Below are 23,647 nucleotides of genomic sequence, written 5' to 3'. Positions count from 1 at the left end.
CCTAAATGTGATTAAGGGGTCAATAATACACCCCCGTTCCTACGGGGCCCAATGGCCACAGAAGGCCTCGCCGGTTCCCTAGGACACCGCATGCTTTCTCTCCAGGGACACCCGGCCACGAATGTAGCTGCAGTAGAGGAGCTGACAGTCAGAGGTTTAGCCCCGCACCATCTGATTCAACCTCTGGATTGTTATCATTTAAGCCAATGTCTTGCTCTAAAATGGGAATTTAAAGAGCAGATTTATTTTGTGATGAGCACCATGTTTCCTGCTGCAAGTTGAAGGAATAAGAATGTGTGCAGAGTGATGACTGAATATGAGATAGCTCCTTACTCTCACTCAAAGAGCACAGGAAAAGGAGGGGTCCATTCTGTCCCTCAAGCCTGTTCCATCATTCAGTTAGATCCTGGCTGATCAGAATCTTAATTCTATCTGGCTGCCTTGGTTCCATAGCCCGTATTGGCCTTGCCGAAGAAAGATTTAACAGTCCCAGCTCTGAAATTTCCTATTAACCGTGCTCCCCCGGCCTCACCAGCTTTTAGAGTGATAGAAATCCAGATTTCCACCACCCTGTGTGAAGAACTGCTTCCTGCTCTCACCCCGATGCTCAAATTCTCACATTATGCCCACTTGTTAATTCTCCCACTTGAGGAAATAGTTTCTATCTATCTACTTAAACACTCCTTTAATAATCTTAAACACTTCAATCACATCATCCATCAATCTTCTAGATTCAGGAGTATACCAACTGATGTCCTCATAATTTAGCCCTTTTTGCCCTGATATCATTTCAATTAATCTGCACTGTACCCACTGGAGGGCCAATATGTCCATCCCAAGGGCTTAAATAAAATAGCTTCTCATCAGAGCTTTATACAACCTTCACTCCTTTGTATTCCAGACCACTTGACATTAGTATCTGTCCATTGGTTTTTAAAATATTCTGTCCTCTCATTTTAAAATCAGCTATCTATATGATTAAATTATGCATTGAATTTGTCACATGTTAAATGTGTAGCCAGTCCCTTCACCCTGAGGATGGAGAGAAGCCAAGTGTCAGACACTCAGCAAGTTAACCACGTTGCTCGAGTGATTACATCAGGAGAAATCCCACAGTAAAGCAACCAAGTCTATTGCTGTAATGAGAACCATTGAAGTAAAGCTCAAGTTATTTCTTCAAATTAATTATGTTTATACTCAGCATGGGGGCAGTGGTGGCAAGTTGGCATTTGTTGCTCAGCCATGGTTGACCTATAGCGATAGAGGTGGGCCTGCCTCTCGAACCAATGCAGTCCATGTGGTTTAGATGCTCCCGCAGCATTGTCAGGTTCCAAGACTTTGACCCAGCGACAATGAGGGGATGGTGATACATTCCCATGTCAGAATGGTGTGTGACTTGGAGGGGAACGTAGAACTGGTGGTGTTCTTGTGCATTCACTGGCCTTGTCCTTCTAGGTGGTCGTGGTGGTGGGTTTGGAAGGTGCTGTCGAAGAAACCTAGGTCAATTACTGCAGTGTATCCTGTAGGTGGTACACACTGCTGCTGCCACTATGCATCGATAGTGGAGGAGTGAACATTTGAATGGTGAATGTGCTGCTACCCATCAAGCATGAATACATAATAATCACTACATTAGATCTCTAAGCCAGCTGAAAGTGTGACTATAGAATGACATTGATAATATAGGAAATCCATGAAAGTAATTGTGCTAAAATCATTGAACATACCCATAGGGCATCATTTCACAGTTCTGACAGAGCGGGGCTGGGACCAGAACAGAAGGCAAACTGTTCAAACGCCCATTGATTTCGACAGGACTGGGAAATCCCACCAGCAGAATGAGTTGTAAAATTCCACCCATAAAATTGACGGTGCGATGTTAAATGTTTTTCCTGCAGGGTCCTGTCTCTCTCTCCATGGTCTGTGTCCTGCAGGAGTCTAGAACCGGGGAATCAGTTTAAAAATGAGAGGTCTCCTTTTCAAGACATGGATCAGAAGAAATATTCTCCCTCAGAGAGCCACTCGTCTGTGGAATTCTCTTCCTCAGACAGCAGTGGAGGCTGAGAGTCATCGAACCAGTCAAAGGTTATGGAGGGGGTGACAGGAAAGTGGAGCTGAGAACTACAACTGGAATCAGCCATAATCTTATTGAATGGTGGAGCAGGCTCAAAGGGCTTCCTCCTGCTCCCAAGTCCAATGTTCCTATGATCCTGCCTTGGCCAAAAAGTTGAAAATCTGACACAAGCTTGGGTAATGGGTTTGCAGTCTTTGTGGACATAATCTGTATTGATGTGACAGATAAATGTCAGTGTGGATTCAATGGGCTGAATGGCCTCCTTCTGTGAGGTTCTGACTATATGACATTGTGAAGTTGCTGTTTACACACAGCTTTTCTGAAACTACATTAGAGCGATACAATTATGTCAAATAACCTCAAGAATAAACAGAAGAGCTTGCATTTATTTAGCAATGTTGTTAATCCCAGAATGTCCCAAAGTATTTTACCGAGAAAGAAGTACTTTTTAAAAAGTATTGCAGTAAGGTAGCAGCCTAACTGGACGTAACATGAAGAGCAACGAGACAAATGGCCAGATAAACTGTTTTAGCTCTGATGAAATTTTTAAGAGTAGATCTTGTGCCGTATTTTGATGCTGAAAGTGACGTTATGCTTAAAAAGGTTGGAGGCCACTGTTACAGATAGTACACACAGCTGCCCTGTGCATCAGTGATGAAGGAAGTGGATGTTTGTGGATGAGGTGCCAATCAAACGGGTAGCTTTGTCCTGGATGGTGTCAAGTTCCTTGACTATTGTTGGAGCTGCACCCATCCAGACAAGTGGAGAGTATTCTATCACACTCATGGCTTATACCCTGTAAATGGTGGACAGGCTTTGGAGAGTCGGGAGGTGAGTTACTCGCTTCAACATTCCTAGCCTCTTGACCTGCTTTGGCAGCCACAGTATTTATATGGCTAGTCCAGTTCAGTTTCTGTTCAATTGTAACCTCAGGATGTTGATAATGAGGGATTCACAAATGTTTAGGGGGCAATGGTTAGATTCTCTCTTGTTGGAGATGGTCATTGCCTGGCACTTGTGTGGCACGAATATTACTTGCCACTTGTCATTCCAAGCCTGGGTACTGTCCAGATCTTGTAAATATGTGGGGTTATGGGGATAGGACAGGACCTGGGTGGGATTGTTGTCGGTGCAGGCTCAATGGGCCAAATGGCCTCCTTCTGCACTGTAGATTCTATGATTCTATAATTTGAATATGGGCTGCTTCAATATCTGAGGTGTCGCGAATGGTGCTGAACATTGTGCAATCATCGGCAAGCATCCCCACTTCTGACCTAATGATGGGAGGAAGGTCATCAATGAAGCAGCTGAAGATGGTTGTGCCGAGGACACTAGCCTGAGGAAATCCTGTAATTATGTCGTGGGACTGAGGCAATTGCGCTTCAACAACAATCTTTGTGCGAGGTATAACTCCAATCAATTCCCATTAACTCTAGTTTTGCTAAGGCTCCTTGATTCCACATTGGGTCAAATGCTTCCTTGATGTCAAAGGCAGTCACTCTCATCTCACCTCTAGAGTTCAGCTTTTTGTCCATGTTTGAAGCAAGGTTGTAAGGTGGTCAGGAGCTGAGTGACCCTGGCAGAAGCCAATCTGAATGTCAGTGAGCAAGTTATTGCTAATTGAAGTCCAGCAGGCAGGCACTGGTTTGCAGAGATAGTCTCAGATTGCACATTCCGAGGAAGAATCAGAAAGGTCCCTGATAGTTAGTACCTAGAAAATTACCTACTGATGAGAAAGTGGAGCTCTCCTCAGAGATAAATGGATGAGGAGTGGACAATAGTCCATTGAATTGTTATCCCTCCTGGTTACCGTGGGGAACTTTTAAGAATTGTCCATAAGATTCTGATGTTGGGCCAATTAGGGATAAGAAATACTCAGCTAAAGCCAATGATTCATTTTTATTGGCCAGGATTTCATGGAGAGATGGTTGAACTCCACAAGACTTGTCATACATTTCAACTTATTGGGAAGACCCAGCCATTGGTGAATCCAGCTCAATTAACCCCAATACCCGCTCTCGATGAACCATTTCCAGGTTCTGGTGGAGTCCCCTAGCCAAAACCGAAACAGGATATCAATATCTTTTGACAATCACGGATTTGTATGGCTGATCCCAAAAGGTGATGTCCTGAAGAAAAAATACTTCAAAGATGATAATTGAAGGGCTAATTCGGTTTTTCACCAGGTATGAGTTAACCAGAGAGAGTCAGTCTAAACAGGGATCGGATTTCATGCCAGGAGCATTCCAGGAGATAATGTGTGCATTCGTAGTAAAGCAGATTAATCATCTGCATATCACTCACAGTCTCAGTGAGCATTGGAAAGATGCCATCAAACCTTAAAAACTATGATTAAAGCTTATTGCTTTTCTTCTCCTGAGGACTGGGATAAGGAAATTTCATGTTTATTGTTTGCCATTAGAGATGAGTCAACTAGTTTCGGTTCTTTCAGTTATTCAAGGGAATGTTATGGCCAGGAAGAAGAACCTAATCTCTTAAATTATGTCCAGATTTTGAGAAAGATTGTCAAAAGAATGCGGGGTAGCTGGGGAGCATCTGATGGTTTCCCAACAAGTAGTGAAAAACTGAGCAAATAAGACAACTGAAACTCGAGCCTTTAAACCTGAGGATAGTTCTGTTACTTTTGGCATGTTACCATGGAAAGCTTGGTTTAGTGGGCCTTATTGTGTTAAAAAGAGACTCAAGGTGTAATTAGTACCCCAGACAGATGGAAACATCAACAAGTATGCCATATAAATATGCTGAGACGGGTATTATGACATGCAGGGTAGTCAACCAGGTAGTAAAGGAGGAAAATGGTGATATGAATATACTTGAAGATTCAAATGATGAATCAGACATTAAAAGTTCTCAGATCTAACCTTCGGTGATGAAATTAGACAACACGGAGGTGTTAAGAAATTTGGATAAAACAATGCACCATTCACCAGAGAAGCCTTAGGGTGACATAGCCAGATGTTAAAAAATAGAAGTCGGTGTGTCTCGATAGATCAGGGTGAACTTTTTTACATATGCATGGTGGGAAATACTACATCCACTGAACAAAACCCTTATCGACTCCATCCTGGAAAACTAGCTCAAGACAGAGAGGAAACTAAATTAATGCTGGACAATATTATCATTGAACCAAGTCCAAATGGCTGGAGTTCTCCAGTTGTTCTGGTACCAAAACCTGATGGATCACTAAAGTTCTTTTGCATTGATTATAGAAAAGTTAATGCTGTAATGAAAACTGATTCTTATTGAAGTCCCTGACTCAGGGATTGCATTGATAGAGTTGGATATTCGGACTTTGTCAGCAAAATCAGTTTGCTAAAATGTTATTGGCAAATTCCACTAACAGAGAAATCTCTGCTTTCATAACCCCAGACAACCTGTACCAATGTAAGGTTATGCCATTTGGGATGAAGAATGCACCAGCTAACTTTCAAAGATTGACAAACTAAGTAGTTGCTGGATTACACCGCTGTATGTCAGCAATCTGTTTGTCTACAGTAACATTTGAGAAGACCATGTGGAACGCCTAGAAAAGGGAAGCCTACATGGAAAATTGAGAAAGGAAATGGAACCTCCTATTTTCTAAGGAAACTAAGACTGAAATTGAGATTGGAAACCAAGGCCGGAATTCTCCCATCCCGCTCGCTACTGGAATTTTAGTGGGCGGGTTGCAGACAATGTGAAACCCCATTGATCGTCGGGTGGGAATTTCCACCTTTTAGACCAGCACGGCTGGAGAATTCCATCCCAAAATCCTGAGAAAACTGAACCTGGTTGAAGTTATATAAAAGCAAGCCCTCAGAGCTCAGTATTAGAAGATGAATCCAGTGGTGCAGTACAGGCAGTTTGAAGAAGACCAGATCCAGAAGCTGAGAAGAAGCAAAGTAGAAGGGCAGAATTTTCCCAGAAAAGTTCTGAGTGTCATGGAAGTCTGAAAACTGGAGAGTTTCACTCTGGTTTTTTTCAGCGAGCTACCCCATGTAATTTTCCCACACTCTGTCATTTTTTTGGCAGGAGGGGGTTTCACACTGGTAGGGGGCACAGAGCCTAAGCTTGCCAGGGAAAGCAGTTGCAGACTGCTAGGCTTGTGCCCTGATCTCCCATACACTGTACACAAGTCAACACAGTAATGGGAGATCTGTCAATCCACCGGCACCCCCCCCGCCCCGCCTCCACAGACACTCCCACGCAGACAAGCCCAACAGACCCCCACAGACCCTCCCCACAGACCCTCCCCACAGACCACCCCACAGACAACCCCACAGCCCCTCCCCCGATCCCCACCACCCCCCCTAATGGAACCCCCCTGATCTCTGGCCTCCTGATCACTGCCCCACCTGCAATCGCCAGCCTCCCTGATCATCGGCCTCCCAATCACTGGCCCTGAACCCAATCGCCAGCCCCACCACTCGCCCCCACCCTCAAATGCAGAGTTTCCCCCTTCCCTTCCCTCCTACTGATTTCCCCCCTACCTCATCTAGCTCCACCCCATCTGGCCCCACCTCAGTAAAGCCCTTCCCCCTCATGTCCACTCCCTTGGCACTGTCCAGAGCCCTTTATTAATCAAGAACCTATCTCTCTCTGTTTTAAAAGCACTCAATGGCCTGGCCTCCGCAGCCTTCTGCAGCAAAGAGTTCCACAGATTCACCACTCTCTGGCTGAAGAAATTCCTCCTCATCTCTGTTTTAAAGGATCATCCCTTCAGCCTGAGGTTGTTCCCTCTGGTTCTAGTTTTTCCCACTAGTAGAAACATCCTCTCCACGTCCACTCTATCCAGGCCTCTCAGTATCCTGTAAGTTTCAATAAGATCCCCCCTCATCCTTCTAAACTCCAGTGAATACAGACCCAGAATCCTCAACTGTTCCTCATACGACAAGCTCTTCATTCCAGGGACCATTCTTGTGAACCTCCTCTGGACCCTTTCCAAGACCAGAACATCCTTCCTTAGATACAGGGCCCAAAACTGCTCACAATACTCCAAACGGGGTCTGACCAGAGCCTTATACAGCCTCAGAAGTACATCCCTTCTCTTGTATTCTAGCCCTCTCGACATGAATGCTAACATTGCATTTGCCTTCCTAACTGCCGACTGAACCTGCACGTTAACCTTAAGAGAATCTTGAACAAGGACTCCCAAATCCCTTTGTGTTTCTGATTTCCTAAGCATTTCCCCATTTAGAAAATAGTCTATGCGTCCATTCCTCCTTCCAAAGTGCATAACCTCACACTTTTCCACCTACAACTTCTTGTGTAGTAAAAATGCTTTTGTTTAAACTGTGGAATCTTGTATTTCATTATTCAATGTGGAATAGGTGGGACTTTGGATTTCGTTTTTGGTCTTGACTGAGATCATCACAACCGGAGTCAGCCAGTCCAAAAGAGATTAAATAATTTGTGTTAATGTAGCACCTTTTGCAACCTCAAAATGTCCCAAAGTGGGTTTACAGCCAATGAAATACTTTTAAAATACAGTCACTCTGAGAATGTTATGAATCAGGGTGGCCAATTTCCATACAGCCAGATCCCACAAACAGCAATGGAATAAATGACCTTACAATCCTGTTCATTGAAGGATGAATATTAGCCAGGACACCAGCAGTGCTTCTCTACCGTTCTTCAAATAGTAGCACCAGAGAGGGCGGGGTTGAATCCTAATGCAGACAAGCATTGAGAAGAGAAAGTGACAATATAGAGGAGTAAGGAATGTGGAGAGAAATGATTTTAAACAACTGGAGAGTCAGAAAGAAATCAGTTTGGCAAACATTGGCAGCCTCAAGGACAGCACAATGCAGACAAAGGAACTGCATTTGTCCTGACTAATGCAGCAACTGAATGCATGGAGTGCCATTTCAGTGCACCCATGATAGTTCACTTTGTTCCCTGAACGTCACAAGTGATGTTTGCTACTTGATGTCATTGTCTGTTGTCGCATTGCTTCATTGTGTCAGGCTCAGAATGATTTCCTCAGCCTGTCATGCACTCTACTCTACGAAAGCCCATGCAACGTCCAGGTTAAGACCACGGATCATTAGATGTATTATTACATCTAATAACTGTTTGGAATGTGCTGTTGCTTTGCTTATTAAATCAATGGAAGTATTACTTTGGTAAACATTTTATTTGTGGTTTTCAGGCATAGATCCTGTCTATATTTAATTCTGAAATCTTACGTTGTACAAATCCCACGCTTGCTAATAAATAATGTACATAAATCACACTGTAAAATGGTTTGCCTCTCATTTTTTCTCCACAAAACAAATAAAAAATTATATGCAGCAAAGCCAGGTTTACACCACAATTTAGTCAACAAATTGGATACTATCGTACCTCAGACTGTTGATTGAAGTGGTTGTCTTGTCATTTGATAGACTTGTTAACTCGTGCAAGGCCAGTTTTAAATATGACACTGCTTCCAATAATCTTGGCAAATTGTTCATATTATTTTTTTAATGGCCATTCAATATTAGTCAGGTGCATGTGGGTAATGCTATTTGCATTTATTAATGTGCATTCACTCTGTTTCTCATTGAAATATCACTTTATTTGGTCTGTAAAATGATCAGATGCATTAATAGAAGAGATGAAGAAATGAGCAGTCTTCTACTCATTGCTTTACAATAACTTATTCTCAATAAACCACCGTAAATTGGTTTCTAAGAGATGTATCCAAACTCAGTGTTTAAAGTTGTATCACACTCTGTCACTTCTCAAAGCACTTTACTTTGAACCAGTTACCATTAAGATGTGGTCATATCTGATAGATAAAACGCAGACAGTAAAGCCCCACAAATGGCAGATAAAATTAATTCATTTATTTTTGTTTCAGGGTAAAGGATGGCCAGGTCACCACTGGGAGAGTCTCTTGCACATTTATTATGAATAGCACCACAGTCCAGCTGAGCTGATAGACCCTCTATTTATTTATTTTTCTAATGGGATGTCAGAGTTGCTGGCTAAGCCAGCATTTATTGTCCATCCCTAATTGCCCTTGAGAAAGTGGAAGTGAGCCGCTTTCTTGAACCGCTGCAGTCCATGTGGTGTAGGTATACCCACAGTGCTGTTAGGGAGGGAGTCCCAGGATTTAGACCCAACCACAGTGAAGGAACGGTGATATATTTCCAAGTCAGGGTGGTGAATGACTTGGAGAGGAACTTGCAGTGGTGCTCTCAGGTATCTGCTGCCCTTGTCCTTTTAGGTGGTAGGGATCATGGTATTTGAAGGCGCTGTCGAAGGACCCTTGGTGAGTTCCTGCAGTGCATCTTGTAGACGGTACGCACTGCTGCCATTGTGCATCAGTGGTGGAGGGAGAAAATGTTTAAGATGGTGGATGGGGTGTTAATCAAGCAGGTTGCTTTGTCCTGGGTGGTGTTGAGCTTCTCAAGTGTTTTTGGAGCTGCACCCATCCAGGCAAGTGGAGAGCATTCCATCACACATCCCATCTGAAAGATGGTATCTCTAACAGTGCAGCATTCCCTCAGTACTACATCGAAATGCCAGCCGAGCTCAAGTACTGAAGTGAACCTTGAACTCACAACCTAATGACTCAGAGATAAGTTTACAATCAGTGATGTTAGCTAGCAGTAGCAATAATATAAATTTTAATTGTAATTTGGGGAATCCTTTGCTCATTAGAGTTGGAAAGAATGAGTCTCCTATTAATATTGTGACTTTTGACCCTTTGTAGAACCTAGAACTCCACCTATCAAAACAATTTCAGCAGCCTATTACCTTGAATGACTAAAAAGAGCTGATCTGTTGATTAATTAACCACAATCATTCCAAGAGAGTTTCCCCTTGTATTGACAACCAGAGAAAAAAGAATTCATTATTATCACTAACTCATTTCCCAAATTATTGGATGTGTGACACAGCATGTAACTAATGATTTCCTAACTATTCGGAAAACCCACTGGGGAAAGCAAGTAACTAATTGTAAAGGGAGAGAGAATTTGCATTTCTATAGCACTCTTCACAACCTTAGGGTGTCCCAAAGTGCTTTCTAGCTAATGAAGTACTTTAAGGTATAGTCACTGTTGTAATGTAGAAAACATGGCAGTCGATTTGTGCACAGCAAGCTCCCACAAACTGCAATGCAATCAGATAATCTGTTTTAGTTATATCAGCTGAAAGATAATCATTGGCTACTGGGGAGTGATGCATCTTTAAGTAAGACCACCTAAACTAATAAAATAATATCTATAAGACCATAAGATCACAGACGTAAGAGCAGAAGTAGGTCATTCAGCCCATTGAGTCTGCTCCACCATTCAATGAGATCATGACTGATCTGATATAATCCTCAACTCCACTTTCCCACCTTATTCCCGTAATCCTTAATTCCCTTACTGATTAAAAATCTGTCTATCTCAACCTTGAACATACTGAATGACCCAGCCTCTTTAACCCTTGGCGATGAAGAATTCCACAGATTCACTACCCTCTGAGGGAAGAAATTCCTCCTTATCCGTGTCTTCAATGGATGACCCCTTACTCTGAGACTATACCCTCTGGTCCTAGACTCTCCCGCAAGGGGAAACAACCTCTCAGCATCTACCCTGTCAAACACCCTGGGAATCCTATATGTCTCCATAAGGTCATCTCTCATTCTTCTAAATTCCAATGAGTCCAGACCCAACCTACGCAACCTCTCCTCATAAGAAAATCCCTCCACACCCGGGATCAATCTGGTGAACCTTTCCTGGATTGCCTTCAATGACAGTATATCTTTCCTTAAATAAAGGGACCAAAACTGTTCACAGTATTCCAGGTGTGGTCTAACTACTGCCTTGTATAGTTTTAGCAAGACTTCCCTATTTTTATACTCCACATCCTTTTAAATAAAGACCAATATTCCATTTGTCTTCCCTATTACCTGCTGAACTTGCTGCTTTTTGGGACCCCTCAATCCCTCTGTGCTGCAGTTTTCTGCAGTCCTTCTCCATTTAGCTAATATTCTGCTCCTTTATTCTTCCTATCAAAGTGAATAACTTCACATTTTCCTACTGTCAAGTTTTTGCCCACTCACCTAACCTGTTAAAATCATTCTGTAGATTTTTTGTGTCATCTTTACCATTTGCCTTCCCACCTATTTTTGTGTCATGTGCAGACTTGGCAATAGTACATTCACTTCACTTGTCCAAGTTATTCGTATATATTGTAAATAATTGTGGCCCCAGCACTGATCCCTGTGGCGCTTCTCTAGTTACAAATTGCCATCCTGAAAATGCCCCTCTTATCCCAACTCTCTGTATCTATCAGTTAGCCAATCCTTTATCCATGCTAATATACTTCCCCCAAAACCATGGGCTCTTATCTTATTAAGTAGCCTTTTGTGTGGTACCTTATCAAATGTTTTTAGGAAATCCAAGTATATTAAATCTTCTGGTTCCCCTTATCTATCCTGCTCATTACCATCTCAAAGAATTCTAATACATTTGTCAGGCATGACTTACCCTTAATGAAGCCATGCTGACTCTGCTTGATTATATTCTGCTTTTCTAAATGCTCTGCTATTACATCCTTTATAATGGACTCCAGAGTCAATTTAGCATGGCCAATTCCACTAACCTGCACATCTTTGAACTGTGGGAGGAAACCACCACACAGACAGGTATATCGTTTTGGATACTGTTGAGGGGGATAGCCTGTCAGGGGGAGATACCAGCAGCACCCAGGCCTGTGACATCACAGCTGGTTCTGCTGTGGGACAGGGTCGGGCAAAGAGCAAGCGAGCAGTAGTAATAGGGGACTCGATAGTTAGAGGCACAGACAGGCGTTTCTGTGGCCACAATCGAGACTCCAGGATGGTGTGTTGCCTCCTTGGTGCCAGGGTCAAGGACGTCTCTGAGCGATTGCAGGACATTCTTAAGGGGGAGGGTGAGCAGCCAGAGGTCGTTGTACATATTGGTACCAACAACATAGGTAGGAAAAGGGATGAGGTCCTGAAGTGTGAATATAGAGAGTTAGGCAGAAGGCTAAAGTGCAGGACCTCGAAGGTATTAATTTCAGGACTACTACCGGTACCACGTGCTAGTGAGAGTATGAATAGGAGGATTAGGCAGATGAATGCGTGGTTTGAGAGCTGGTGCAGAGGGCAGAGATTTAGATTTTTGGATCATTGGGATCTTTTCTGGGGAAGGGCTGATCTGTTCAAGAGGGATGGGTTACACCTGAACTGGAGGGGGACTAACATCCTGGCGGGGAGATTTGCTAGAGCCACTCAGGAGGGTTTAAACTAGTTTGGCAGGGGGGTGGGGCCCAAAGCAGTAGGGAGACAGAAGAGAAGTTTGAGAACCGCACAGAAGTTAAAGAGAGCATAAAGGCAGTGTCAGTAATCCTAGTACCAGACAGATCAGGCAAAAGCAGGACAGAGAGCAAGGGAAGTCCAGATTTAACTGCATTTATTTCAATCCAAGAGGCCTGACGGGCAAGGCAGATGAACTCAGGGCATGGATGAGTACGTGGGACTGGGATATTATCGCAATTACTGAAATTTGGCTAAGGGAGGGACAGGACTGGCAGCTTAATGTTCCAGGGTACAGATGCTATAGGAAAGATAGAACAGGAGGTAAGAGAGGAGGGGGAGTTGCACTTTTGATTAGGGAAAGTACTGAGAGGGGATATATCCGAGGGTTCAGCCACTGGGTCTATATGGGTAGAACTGAAAAATAAGAAGGGGGAAATCACTTTGATAGGATTGTACTATAGGCCCCCAAATAGTCAGCGGGAAATTGAGGAGCAAATATGTAAGGAGATTACAGATAGCTCCAAAAAAAATAGGGTGGTAATAGTCGGAGATTTTAACTTTCCCAACATCGACTGGGACAGCCATAGTATTAGAGGGTTGGATGGAGAGAAATTTGTTGAGTGTATTCAGGAGGAATTTCTCATTCAGTATGTGGATGGCCCGACTAGAGAGGGGGCAAAATTTGACCTCCTCTTGGGAAATAAGGAAGGGCAGGTGACAGAAGTGTTAGTGAGGGATCACTTTGGGACCAGAGACCATAATTCTATTGGTTTTAAGACAGCTATGGAGAATGATAGGTCTGGCCCAAAAGTTAAAATTCTAAATTGGGACAAGGCTAATTTTGATGGTATCAGGCAGGAACTTTCAACAGTTAATTGGGGGAGTGTGTGGGAAGGCAAAGGGACGTCTGGTAAGTGGCACACTTTCAAAAGTATGTTAACCAGGGTTCAGGGTAAACACATTCCTGTTAGAGTGAAGGGCAAGGCTGGCAGAAGTCGGGAACCCTGGATGACTCGGGATATTGAGGCCCTCGTCAACAAGAAGAAAGAGGCACATGACATGCATAGGCAGCTGGGATCAAGTGAATCCCTTGAAGAGTGTAGGGGGTGTAGGAGGAGAGTTAAGAGAGAAATCAGGAGGGCAAAAAGGGGACACGAGATTGTTTTGGCAGATAAGGCAAAGGAGAATCCAAAGAGCTTCTTCAAAAACATAAAGGGCAAAAGAGTAACAAGGGAGAGAGTAGGGCCTCTTAAGGATCAACAAGGTCATCTATATGCGGATCCACAAGAGATAGGTGAGATCCTAAATGAATATTTCTCATCAGTATTTACTGTTGAGAAAAGCATGGATGTTAGGGAACTTGGGAAATAAATAGTGATGTCTTGAGGAGTGTACATATTCCAGAGAAGGAGGTTCTGGAAGTCTTAAAGCGCATCAAGGTAGATAAATCCCCGGGACCTGATGAAGTGTAGCCCAGGACATGGTGGGAGGACATTGCGGGTCCCCTAGCCGAGATATTTGAATCATCGATTGTCACAGGTGAGGTGCCTGAAGATTGGAGAGTGGCAAATGTTGTGCCTTTGTTTAAAAAGGGCTACAGGGAAAAGCCTGGGAACTACAGGCCAGTGAGCCTCACATCTGTGGTGGGTAAATTGTTGGAAGGTATTTTGAGAGACAGGATCTACAGGCATTTAGGGACAGTCAGCATGGCTTTGTGAGTGGAAAATCGTGTCTCACAAATTCGATTGAGTTTTTTGAAGGGGTAACCAAGAAGGTAGATGAGGGCAGTGCAGTTGATGTTGACTACATGGACTTTAGCAAGGCCTTTGACAAGGTACCGCATGGTAGGTTGTTGCATAAGGTTAAATCTCACGGGATCCAGGGTGAGGTCGCTAAATGGATACAAAATTGGCTTCTTGACAGAATAAGAAGTTTAACAACACCAGGTTAAAGTCCAACAGGTTTATTTGGTAGCAAAAGCTTGTGTGTGGTTTTTGCTACCAAATAAACCTGTTGGACTTTAACCTGGTGTTGTTAAACTTCTTACTGTGTTTACCCCAGTCCAACGCCGGCATCTCCACTTCTTGACAGAAGCCAGAGGTGGTTGTAGAGAATTGTTTTTCAAACTGGAGGCCTGTGACCAGCGGTGTGCCTCAGGGATCAGTGCTGGATCCACTATTATTTGTCATTTATATTAATGATTTGGATGAGAATATAGGAGGTTAGTAAGTTTGCAGATGACACTAAGATTGGTGGCATAGTGGACAGTGAAGAAAGTTATCTCCAATTGCAACGGGATCTTGATCAATTGGGCCAGTGGGCTGACGAGTGGCAGATGGTGTTTAATTTAGACAAATGCAAGGTGATGCATTTTGGTAGATTGAACCAGGGCAGGACTTACTCAGTTAATGGTCGGGTGTTGGGAAGAGTTACAGGACAAAGAGATCTAGGGGTACATGTTCATAGCTCCTTGAAAGTGGAGTCACAGGTGGACAGAGTGGTGAAGAAGGCATTCAGCATGCTTGATTTCATCGGTCAGAACATTGAATATAGGGGTTGGAATGTGTTGTTGAAGTTGTCCAAGACATTGGTAAGGCCACAACTTGGAATACTGTGTGCAATTCTGGTCACCCTATTATAGAAAAGATATTATTAAACTAGAAAGAGTGCAGAAAAGATTTACTAGGATGCTACCGAGACTTGATGGATTGAGTTATAAGGAGAGGCTGGATAGACTGGGACTTTTCTCTCTGGAGCGTAGGAGGCTGAGGGGTGATCTTATAAAGGTCTATAAAATAATGAGGGGCACAGATCAGCTAGATAGTCAATATCTTTTCCCAAAGGTAGGGGAGTCTAAAATTAGAGGGCATAGGTTTAAGGTGAGAGGGGAGAGATACAAAAGTGTCCAGAGGGGCAATTTTTTCACACAGAGGGTGGTGAGTGTCTGGAACAAGCTGCCAGAGGTAGTAGTAGAGGCGGGTACAATTTTGTTTTTTAAAAAGCATTTAGATAGTTCCGTGGGTACGATGGATATTGAGGGATATGGGCCAAATGCGGGCAATTGGGATTAGCTTAAGGGTTTAAAAAAAAAAGGGCGGCATGGACAAGTTGGGCCGAAGGGCCTGTTTCCATGCTGTAAACTTCTATGACTCTATGACTCTGGACATGGGAAGAGCGTACAAACTCCACACAGACTCTTGATCCTGGCATTGTGAGGAGGCAGTGCTAATCACTGTGCCATTGTGCCGCCCCCAAGCTAGGTTAAGCTAACTGGCCTACAGTTACCTGTTTTTGTCTCCCTAAGGTTAATTTTTTTAAAAGTTAACTAATCCTGCAGCAATAAAATGCAGAATCAGGCCTATTGTGTTTCTGGGATGCTAAAGCTACAGTAAGACAGAGCTGGTACTGAACACATCATCTAAAGAGGGGAATTGTGGTACTCGAAGATACTGCAGATAGGCTGGTGTGAGACTAGAAGGATGGAGGTAATAGAGAGACTCACCCTAATGCCAGCGAGGAGTTGGTCAAAATTAGCATCAAAATTTGCTGACTTCACAAAACGATTCCAAAAAAATGACTGGGGGGGTAAAGGTCCATGGAGGAAATAGAGCAGGAAGCTTGCTGAAAGAGTAAGAGAATGAGGGGAGGAAAGTAGTAAAAGCAGTTAATTTTGCAAGTTACTTTGAAAGTATAATAAAGGTATTATCAGCTCAATTGATTGACCCCGAGTTGGGCATTCCCATTGCACATTAACAAATGAGTATCTTGCACATTGTGGCATGTACTTCAGTGTAGATTTGAACACCAGCTAATGTGCACAAATCAATGTGCACGTGAAGCGCACTCGAAGGATTATTGCTGTTGGTCTTATGATCTTTAAGTCTGTTTCTATCTGTGCTTTCTACTTATGCTAGCATGCCCAGGATTACTATGCCATTCCAAACTGCTCCACACCACTTTACTGTCCCATTACTGATCTTTTCATTATTTCTGTCTGAATATAAATGGCAGAGCTTGACATTGCACTTCACCATGGCAACAATACCTCTTTGAAAGTTATGTTATTTCCTACCAGATTTTTTATAGCATTTACATATTGGAAAAGTGTTTTCATTTCTGAGTTAGTGTCCACAGTAATTGTAAGGATTGGCGACCATCAGTTAGTATAACAAACTATAGTGATTATTTACAAGCAGAGAAATATACCAAGTACTTTCACAATATTAACACTTCCAGCTCTGGGTCAATCTGGCTGCAAAAGTGTGTGCTGTGCACCAAGATCACCACTCTCGTACCCCATTGGATGATTGGGTCACATGACCCTCCTAACGTATGCTTCTTAAAGGGGCCAGCTACTATGTCCCTCCCCTTTAAGTCCTTTATTGTACAGTATATAAATACTTGTACAATTTCTAAAACAGTAGCAACAGTGAATATTTTTGACAGTCTGTCATGGGACTTTCTCTTTCCCTGGGAACGGCATGGCTCAACTGGTTGAGGTTGAGCTGTAGAGGTAGTTTGGGTTGGACTTGCTTCACTAGGACTCTCTTCTGGAATCTGTACCTCAATTCTCACTATTCCCTCAGTTTCATTGGGAGCAGCACTCTGTCTTGCCACTGGCTCATCAACCACTTCATCCCTTAGACAAACAACAACACTACTTGCAATTGGATCAGACAGTCGCACTGGCTCTTGGGATGTCTTCCATCTCCTCAAATAATTCACGTGTTTCTTCACTAACTTGTCCTGCAAATTTATTAGGACATCGTTCAAATAAATGACTCTGGGCAAACCCTGCAGCAAACTTTCCATAGTTTGCTGAAAGATGGCACAAGCTGACATAACCCCAAATGGTAGACGTGTATTGTGATACAGCAATTTATGAGTATTTATGGTGACATAAGCTCTTGATGTGTCTTCTAGTTCTGTTGGTAAGCGTGGCTTATGTCCAATTTGGTATATGTCAGACCCCCAGTCAACTTCACATTCAGATCCTTTGTTTTGGGGATTGGTATCTATCCAGTTTCACAGCCTGGTTTATCATCAGCTTTTAGTTCCCATAGATACGGAAGGTCTTGTCTGGTTTAACTACTGGCACAATGTGTGCTGCCCACTCTGCAAATTATACGGGCCTGATGATACCCAAGTCTTCCAGTCATTTTAACTCCATCTCTACTTTTTCTCCGAATGTGTAGGGCACAGGTCTTACCCTAAAAAGTTGGTGTGGCTTCCGGATCCACATGGTTTTTGCTTGAAATCCTTTAATCTTTCCAAGTTTCTCTTGGAATACTTCTTGGTATTTCCTAATGACTTTATGCAGGTCCCCTTCTTTTATCTTAAAAATCTCCAGCTAGTTTAACTTCACCTCCTAGAGCCCATCATACCCCATTAAACTCCGTCCTTGGCCTGACACCACCAGCAGCGACAGCTGTGCCGGCTGCTGTCTCACAGGGGTTCCAGTTGCTCCTACTATCTTATGGCTTCTTCAGTATATATAGCTAGTCTAGTTGCGGTGCTCATCAAATTCAGGGGTTAAACTCCTTCTTTAGGAAACCAGTATGTCCACTGGCTCACATCAATTACTGGCACCCCCTTGTCTACCTCCATCTTCATTTACTAACAACACTAATGTGATGGGGGCTACCATGCCCACATCCAAATTGTTTAATGATATAACCTTTCACTCCCCACTGGCCAATACTCCATACTATGCACCGGGGCTGGATTATTTACTCTGTACTGGGCTGACTCTGCTTGTTTTTACATTTATGTCTTAAATTGCCTTTTTTCCCAAACCCAAAGCACTCTGCTCTTCTAAATCTATACACTTCTGAGGAGTGGATTCCCCCATTGCCTAGGATGCCTACATTTTTGGTATTTAGTGAATCTTCCCACTTCTGCATTCAACTCACTGCTTGAGCTTGATGCCACTCCTTCACTTCTGGCGCCATTACTACTTGTGGTTTCCCACCCTAACTGGTAGATCTTGATGTTTTGTTCGCTTTGTAACTCCTGAGCACCCTTCTCAGCCCTTTCTATCGCTGTCGCCATTTCCAGCGTCTTCTTAAAAGTCAACTCAGACTCAGCCAACAGTTTATTTTGTATAGCTCCATTATTTACACTGCATACCAATCGATTTCTTAACGTGTTGTTCAAAGCTGACCTGAGGTTGCAATGCTCTGCAATCTGCGTTAGCCTTGCTACGAAGGCTACAGTGCTCTCCCCCAGGAGTCTCCCCACCTTAAACTTACATCTTTGCAGTGTCACTGAAGCTTTAGGGTGGTAATGCCTCTTTGCTAGCTTAATGAGCTCTGCAAATGTCTCCATGTTGGGAGCATCCAGGAACATTAAGCTTTAGATCAAGTTATACGACTGGGTCCTACATGCGGTAAGTAAAATGTCTTTCCTCTTACCCTTCCCCTCTATTCCATTAGCCCTGCAAAAATACTCCAACCGTTCCACATACTGTACCCAGTTCTCAGTGGTTGCTTCGAAGGCCTCTAGCTTCCCAAAGAGAGGCATGCCTGCTCCGTCTTTTTCTGGCTTGGATCAATCTGATTCACTCTGCAGTTTTGCAACAATGTTCTTTTCAAATTCCTCGCCTCAAATGGAGTCGCTCTGATTTACCTCATCACCAATGTAGTAATTGCAAGCATTGGCGACCACCAGTTAGTCTCACAGATTATAACAGTTTACTTACAAGCAGATAAATATATAGAGTATTTTAATAATGTTAACACTTCCAGCTCTAGGATCTACTCTGTCAAAGCCTGTGCTCATTCCCCATTAGGTGATTGGGTGACATGGCCCTCCTGATGTACACCCCTTAAAGGGGCCAGCTACATGCCAAGAGTTGCAGTAAAACTCATTGCTTGGAATTAGCTCTGACTAAAATGTGTTTGAACTCCTGCATCTCCAACCCAAAGAATGATATGAGACAAATGCTCAGGAATTTTTATGTATTTATCATCTGATTTTCTGTAAAATTGAATCATGATGAAGAAGGACTAATTATTGAAGAAAAACACATCGCTTCTTCAGTGTATGAGCTATGGTTTGGTGGTTGCACTCTTGTCTCTGAATCAGGAGGTTATGGGCTTGGTCCCACTCCAGAGACCTGAACATACAATCGGCATTTATTCTCGACTGCATTACTGAGGGAGTGGTGTTTTTTATTTGTTCAAGGGGCGTGGGCATTGCTGGCTAGGCCAGCATTTATTGCCCATCCCTAATTGCCCTTGAGGAGGTGGTGAGTCACATTCTTGAATTGCAGTAGTCCATGAGGTGTAGGTACACCAACAGTGCTGTTAGGGAAGGAGTTCCAGGATTTTGACCCAGTGACAGTGAAGGAACAGCGGTATATTTCCAAGTCAGGATGGTGAGGCTTGGAGGGGAACTCAGGGGTGGTGTTCCCATACATCATACGCTCCTGTCCTTCTAGGTGGCGTTGGTCACGGATTTGGAAGGCATGGTCAAAAGAGCCTTGGTGAGTTGCTTTTGAGCATCTTGTAGATGGTTCACACAGCTGCCACTGTGACTCAGTGGAGGGAGTAAATGTTGAAGATGGTGGATTGGACACCGATCAAGTGGGCTGTTTTGTTCTGGATGGTATCGAGCTTCTTGAGTGTTGTTGAAGCTGCACTCATCCAGGCAAGTGGAAAGTATTCCATCACACTCCTGACTTGTGCTTTGTGTTCAACTGCTGGGGATGCCGTTTTGATGTAATATTAAGCTGAGGCCCTTTAGATGGACGTATAAGATCCCATGGAACTATTTGAAGATAAGCAGGGGAGCTTTACCTGGTGTCCCAATATTTATCCCGAAATCAACATCATTTATCTCATTGCTGTTTGCTTTACAATAAGATCCATCACTTGGGATTCATTCTGACTGGAAAATAGTTAAACCCCCCATTCTTTAACCCAAGGACTGTGTTATAAAACAGGTCTGGGATGATTGTGTAAAATGAAAGTGTGAATGGGGCTGATTACTAAAGGGTAACAAAGCCTTGGAACGTTACCAGTACATTTATTTAGGATCACTGAATACAATGTCATAACTCAAGACTTGCTGTGAAAGTTTATTTATTAGTGTCCCAAGTAGGCTTACATTCACACTGGAATGAAGTCACTGTGAAAATCCCCTAGTCGTCACATTCCAGCGCCTGTTCAGGTACACTGAGGGAGAATTTAGCATGGCCAATGCACCTAACCAGCACGTCTTTCAGACTGTGGAAGGAAACCGGAGCACCTGGAGGAGACCCATGCAGACACGGGGAGAACGTGCAGACTCCACACAGACAGTAACCCAAGCCAGGAATCGAACATGGGTCCCTAGTGCTCTGAGGCGGCAGTGCGAACCACTGTGCCATCGTTAATGGGCTATGAACCCGTTAAAAAAGGTGAACGGTTAAAATAGAGGCGTTTGTTGTGAAACTGTTACACGTTCAGACCCGAACATCGAGTCTAACAATAGGAAATACGACTCTTCCAATCAGAACTTTGAAACTGTTGAAATTAACTTTGGAACTGATAACATTCTGCCACTTTGACTGAGACCCCATTTACATAGAACATAGAACATAGAACATTACAGCGCAGAACAGGCCCTTCGGCCCACGATGTTGCACCGACCAGTTAAAAAAAAAAAACTGTGACCCTCCAACCTAAACCAATTTCTTTTCGTCCATGAACCTATCTACGGATCTCTTAAACGCCCCCAAACTAGGCGCATTTACTACTGATGCTGGCAGGGCATTCCAATCCCTCACCACCCTCTGGGTAAAGAACCTACCCCTGACATCGGTTCTATAACTACCCCCCCTCAATTTAAAGCCATGCCCCCTCGTGCTGGATTTCTCCATCAGAGGAAAAAGGCTATCACTATCCACCCTATCTAAACCTCTAATCATCTTATATGTTTCAATAAGATCCCATCTTAGCCGCCGCCTTTCCAGCGAAAACAATCCCAAATCCCTCAGCCTCTCCTCATAGGATCTCCCCTCCATACCAGGCAACATCCTGGTAAACCTCCTCTGCACCCTCTCCAAAGCCTCCACATCCTTCCTGTAATGTGGGGACCAGAACTGCACACAGTACTCCAAGTGCGGCCGCACCAGAGTTGTGTACAGTTGCAACATAACGCTACGACTCCTAAATTCAATCCCCCTACCAATAAACGCCAAGACACCATATGCCTTCTTAACAACCTTATCTACTTGATTCCCAACTTTCAGGGATCTATGCACACATACACCTAGATCCCTCTGCTCCTCCACACTATTCAAAGTCCTCCCGTTAGCCCTATACTCAACACATCTGTTATTCCTACCAAAGTGAATTACCTCACACTTCTCCGCATTAAACTCCATCCGCCACCTCTCGGCCCAACTTTGCAACCTGTCTAAGTCTTCCTGCAAACTACGACACCCTTCCTCACTGTCTACCACACCACCGACTTTGGTGTCATCAGCAAATTTGCTAATCCACCCAACTATACCCTCATCCAGATCATTAATAAATATTACAAACAGCAGTGGCCCCAAAACAGATCCCTGAGGTACACCACTTGTAACCGCACTCCATGATGAATATTTACTATCAACCACCACCCTCTGTTTCCTATCCGCTAGCCAATTCCTGATCCAATTTCCTAGATCACCCCCAATCCCATACATCTGCATTTTCTGCAGAAGCCTACCATGGTGAACCTTATCAAACGCCTTACTAAAATCCATATATACCACGTCCACTGCCTTGCCCCCATCCACCTCCTTGGTCACTTTCTCAAAAAACTCAATAAGGTTAGTAAGGCACGACCTACCTGCCACAAAACCATGCTGACTATCACCTATCAATTCATTACTCTCCAAATAACTATAAATCCTATCCCTTATAATTTTTTCCAACATCTTGCCGACAACAGAAGTGAGACTCACCGGTCTATAATTCCCGGGGAAGTCTCTGTTCCCCTTCTTAAACAATGGGACAACATTCGCTAACCTCCAATCTTCTGGTACTATACCAGAGGCCAACGACGACCTGAAGATCAGAGCCAGAGGCTCTGCAATCACTTCTCTTGCCTCCCAGAGAATCCTTGGATAAATCCCATCCGGACCAGGGGATTTATCTATTTTCAGACCCTCCAGAATATCCTGCACATCCTCCTTATCAACTGTAATACTGTCTATTCTACTCCCTTGCAACCCAGTGTCCTCCTCAGCTATATTCATGTCCCCTTGCGTGAACACCGAAGAGAAATATTGGTTCAATGCTTCACCAATCTCCTCCGGTTCCACACATAACTTCCCTCTGCCATCTATAACTGGCCCTAAACTTGCCCTAACCAACCTTCTGTTCTTGACATACCTATAGAACGCCTTAGGATTCTCTTTAACCCTATCCGCCAAAGTCTTCTCATGTCCCCTTTTAGCCCTTCTAAGCTCGCTCTTCAACTCCCTCTTAGCCAATCTAAAGCTTTCTAGTGCACTACCCGAGTGCTCACGTCTCATCCGAACATAAGCCTCCTTTTTCTTTTTAACCAACAAAGAAACTTTTTTGGTGCACCACGGTTCCCTAGCCCTACCAATTCCTCCTTGCCTGACAGGGACATACCTATCACAGACTCGCAGTAGCTGCTCCTTGAAAAAACTCCACATGTCGGACGTTCCCAGTCCCTGTAATCTCCTAGTCCAACCTATGTTTCCTAATTCTCTCCTAATAGCCTCATAATTACCCTTCCCCCAGCTAAAACCACTGGCCCGAGGTTCATGCCTATCCCTTTCCATCACTAAGGTGAACGTAACCGAATTGTGGTCACTATCACCAAAATGCACACCAACTTCCAAGTCTAGCACCTGGTCTGGCTCATTTCCCAGCACCAGATCCAATATAGCCTCACCTCTAGTTGGCCTGTCTACATACTGAGTCAAAAAACCTTCCTGCACGCTTTGAACAAAAACTGACCCCTCTAACGAGCTAGAGCTATAACAATTCCAGTCAATATTAGTCAAGTTAAAATCCCCCATAACAATTGCCCTATTACTTTCACTCCTAAGCAGGATTGACTCCGCAATCCTTTCCTCAACCTCTCTAGAACTTTTAGGAGGTCTATAAAAGACTCCCAACAGGGTGACCTCTCCTCTCCTATTTCTAATCTCCGCCCATACTACCTCAACAGATAAGTCCTCATCAAATCTCCTCTCTGACACTGTGATACAATCTCTGACCAATAATGCTACCCCTCCCCCTCTTCTACCTCCTTCCCTACTTCGACTAAAACATTTGAACCCCGGGACCTGCAGCATCCAT

Source organism: Mustelus asterias, chromosome 11 (genome assembly GCF_964213995.1).
Source record: "Mustelus asterias chromosome 11, sMusAst1.hap1.1, whole genome shotgun sequence".
Classification (NCBI taxonomy): Eukaryota; Metazoa; Chordata; class Chondrichthyes; order Carcharhiniformes; family Triakidae; genus Mustelus; species Mustelus asterias.
This window is presented reverse-complemented; position numbering follows the sequence as displayed.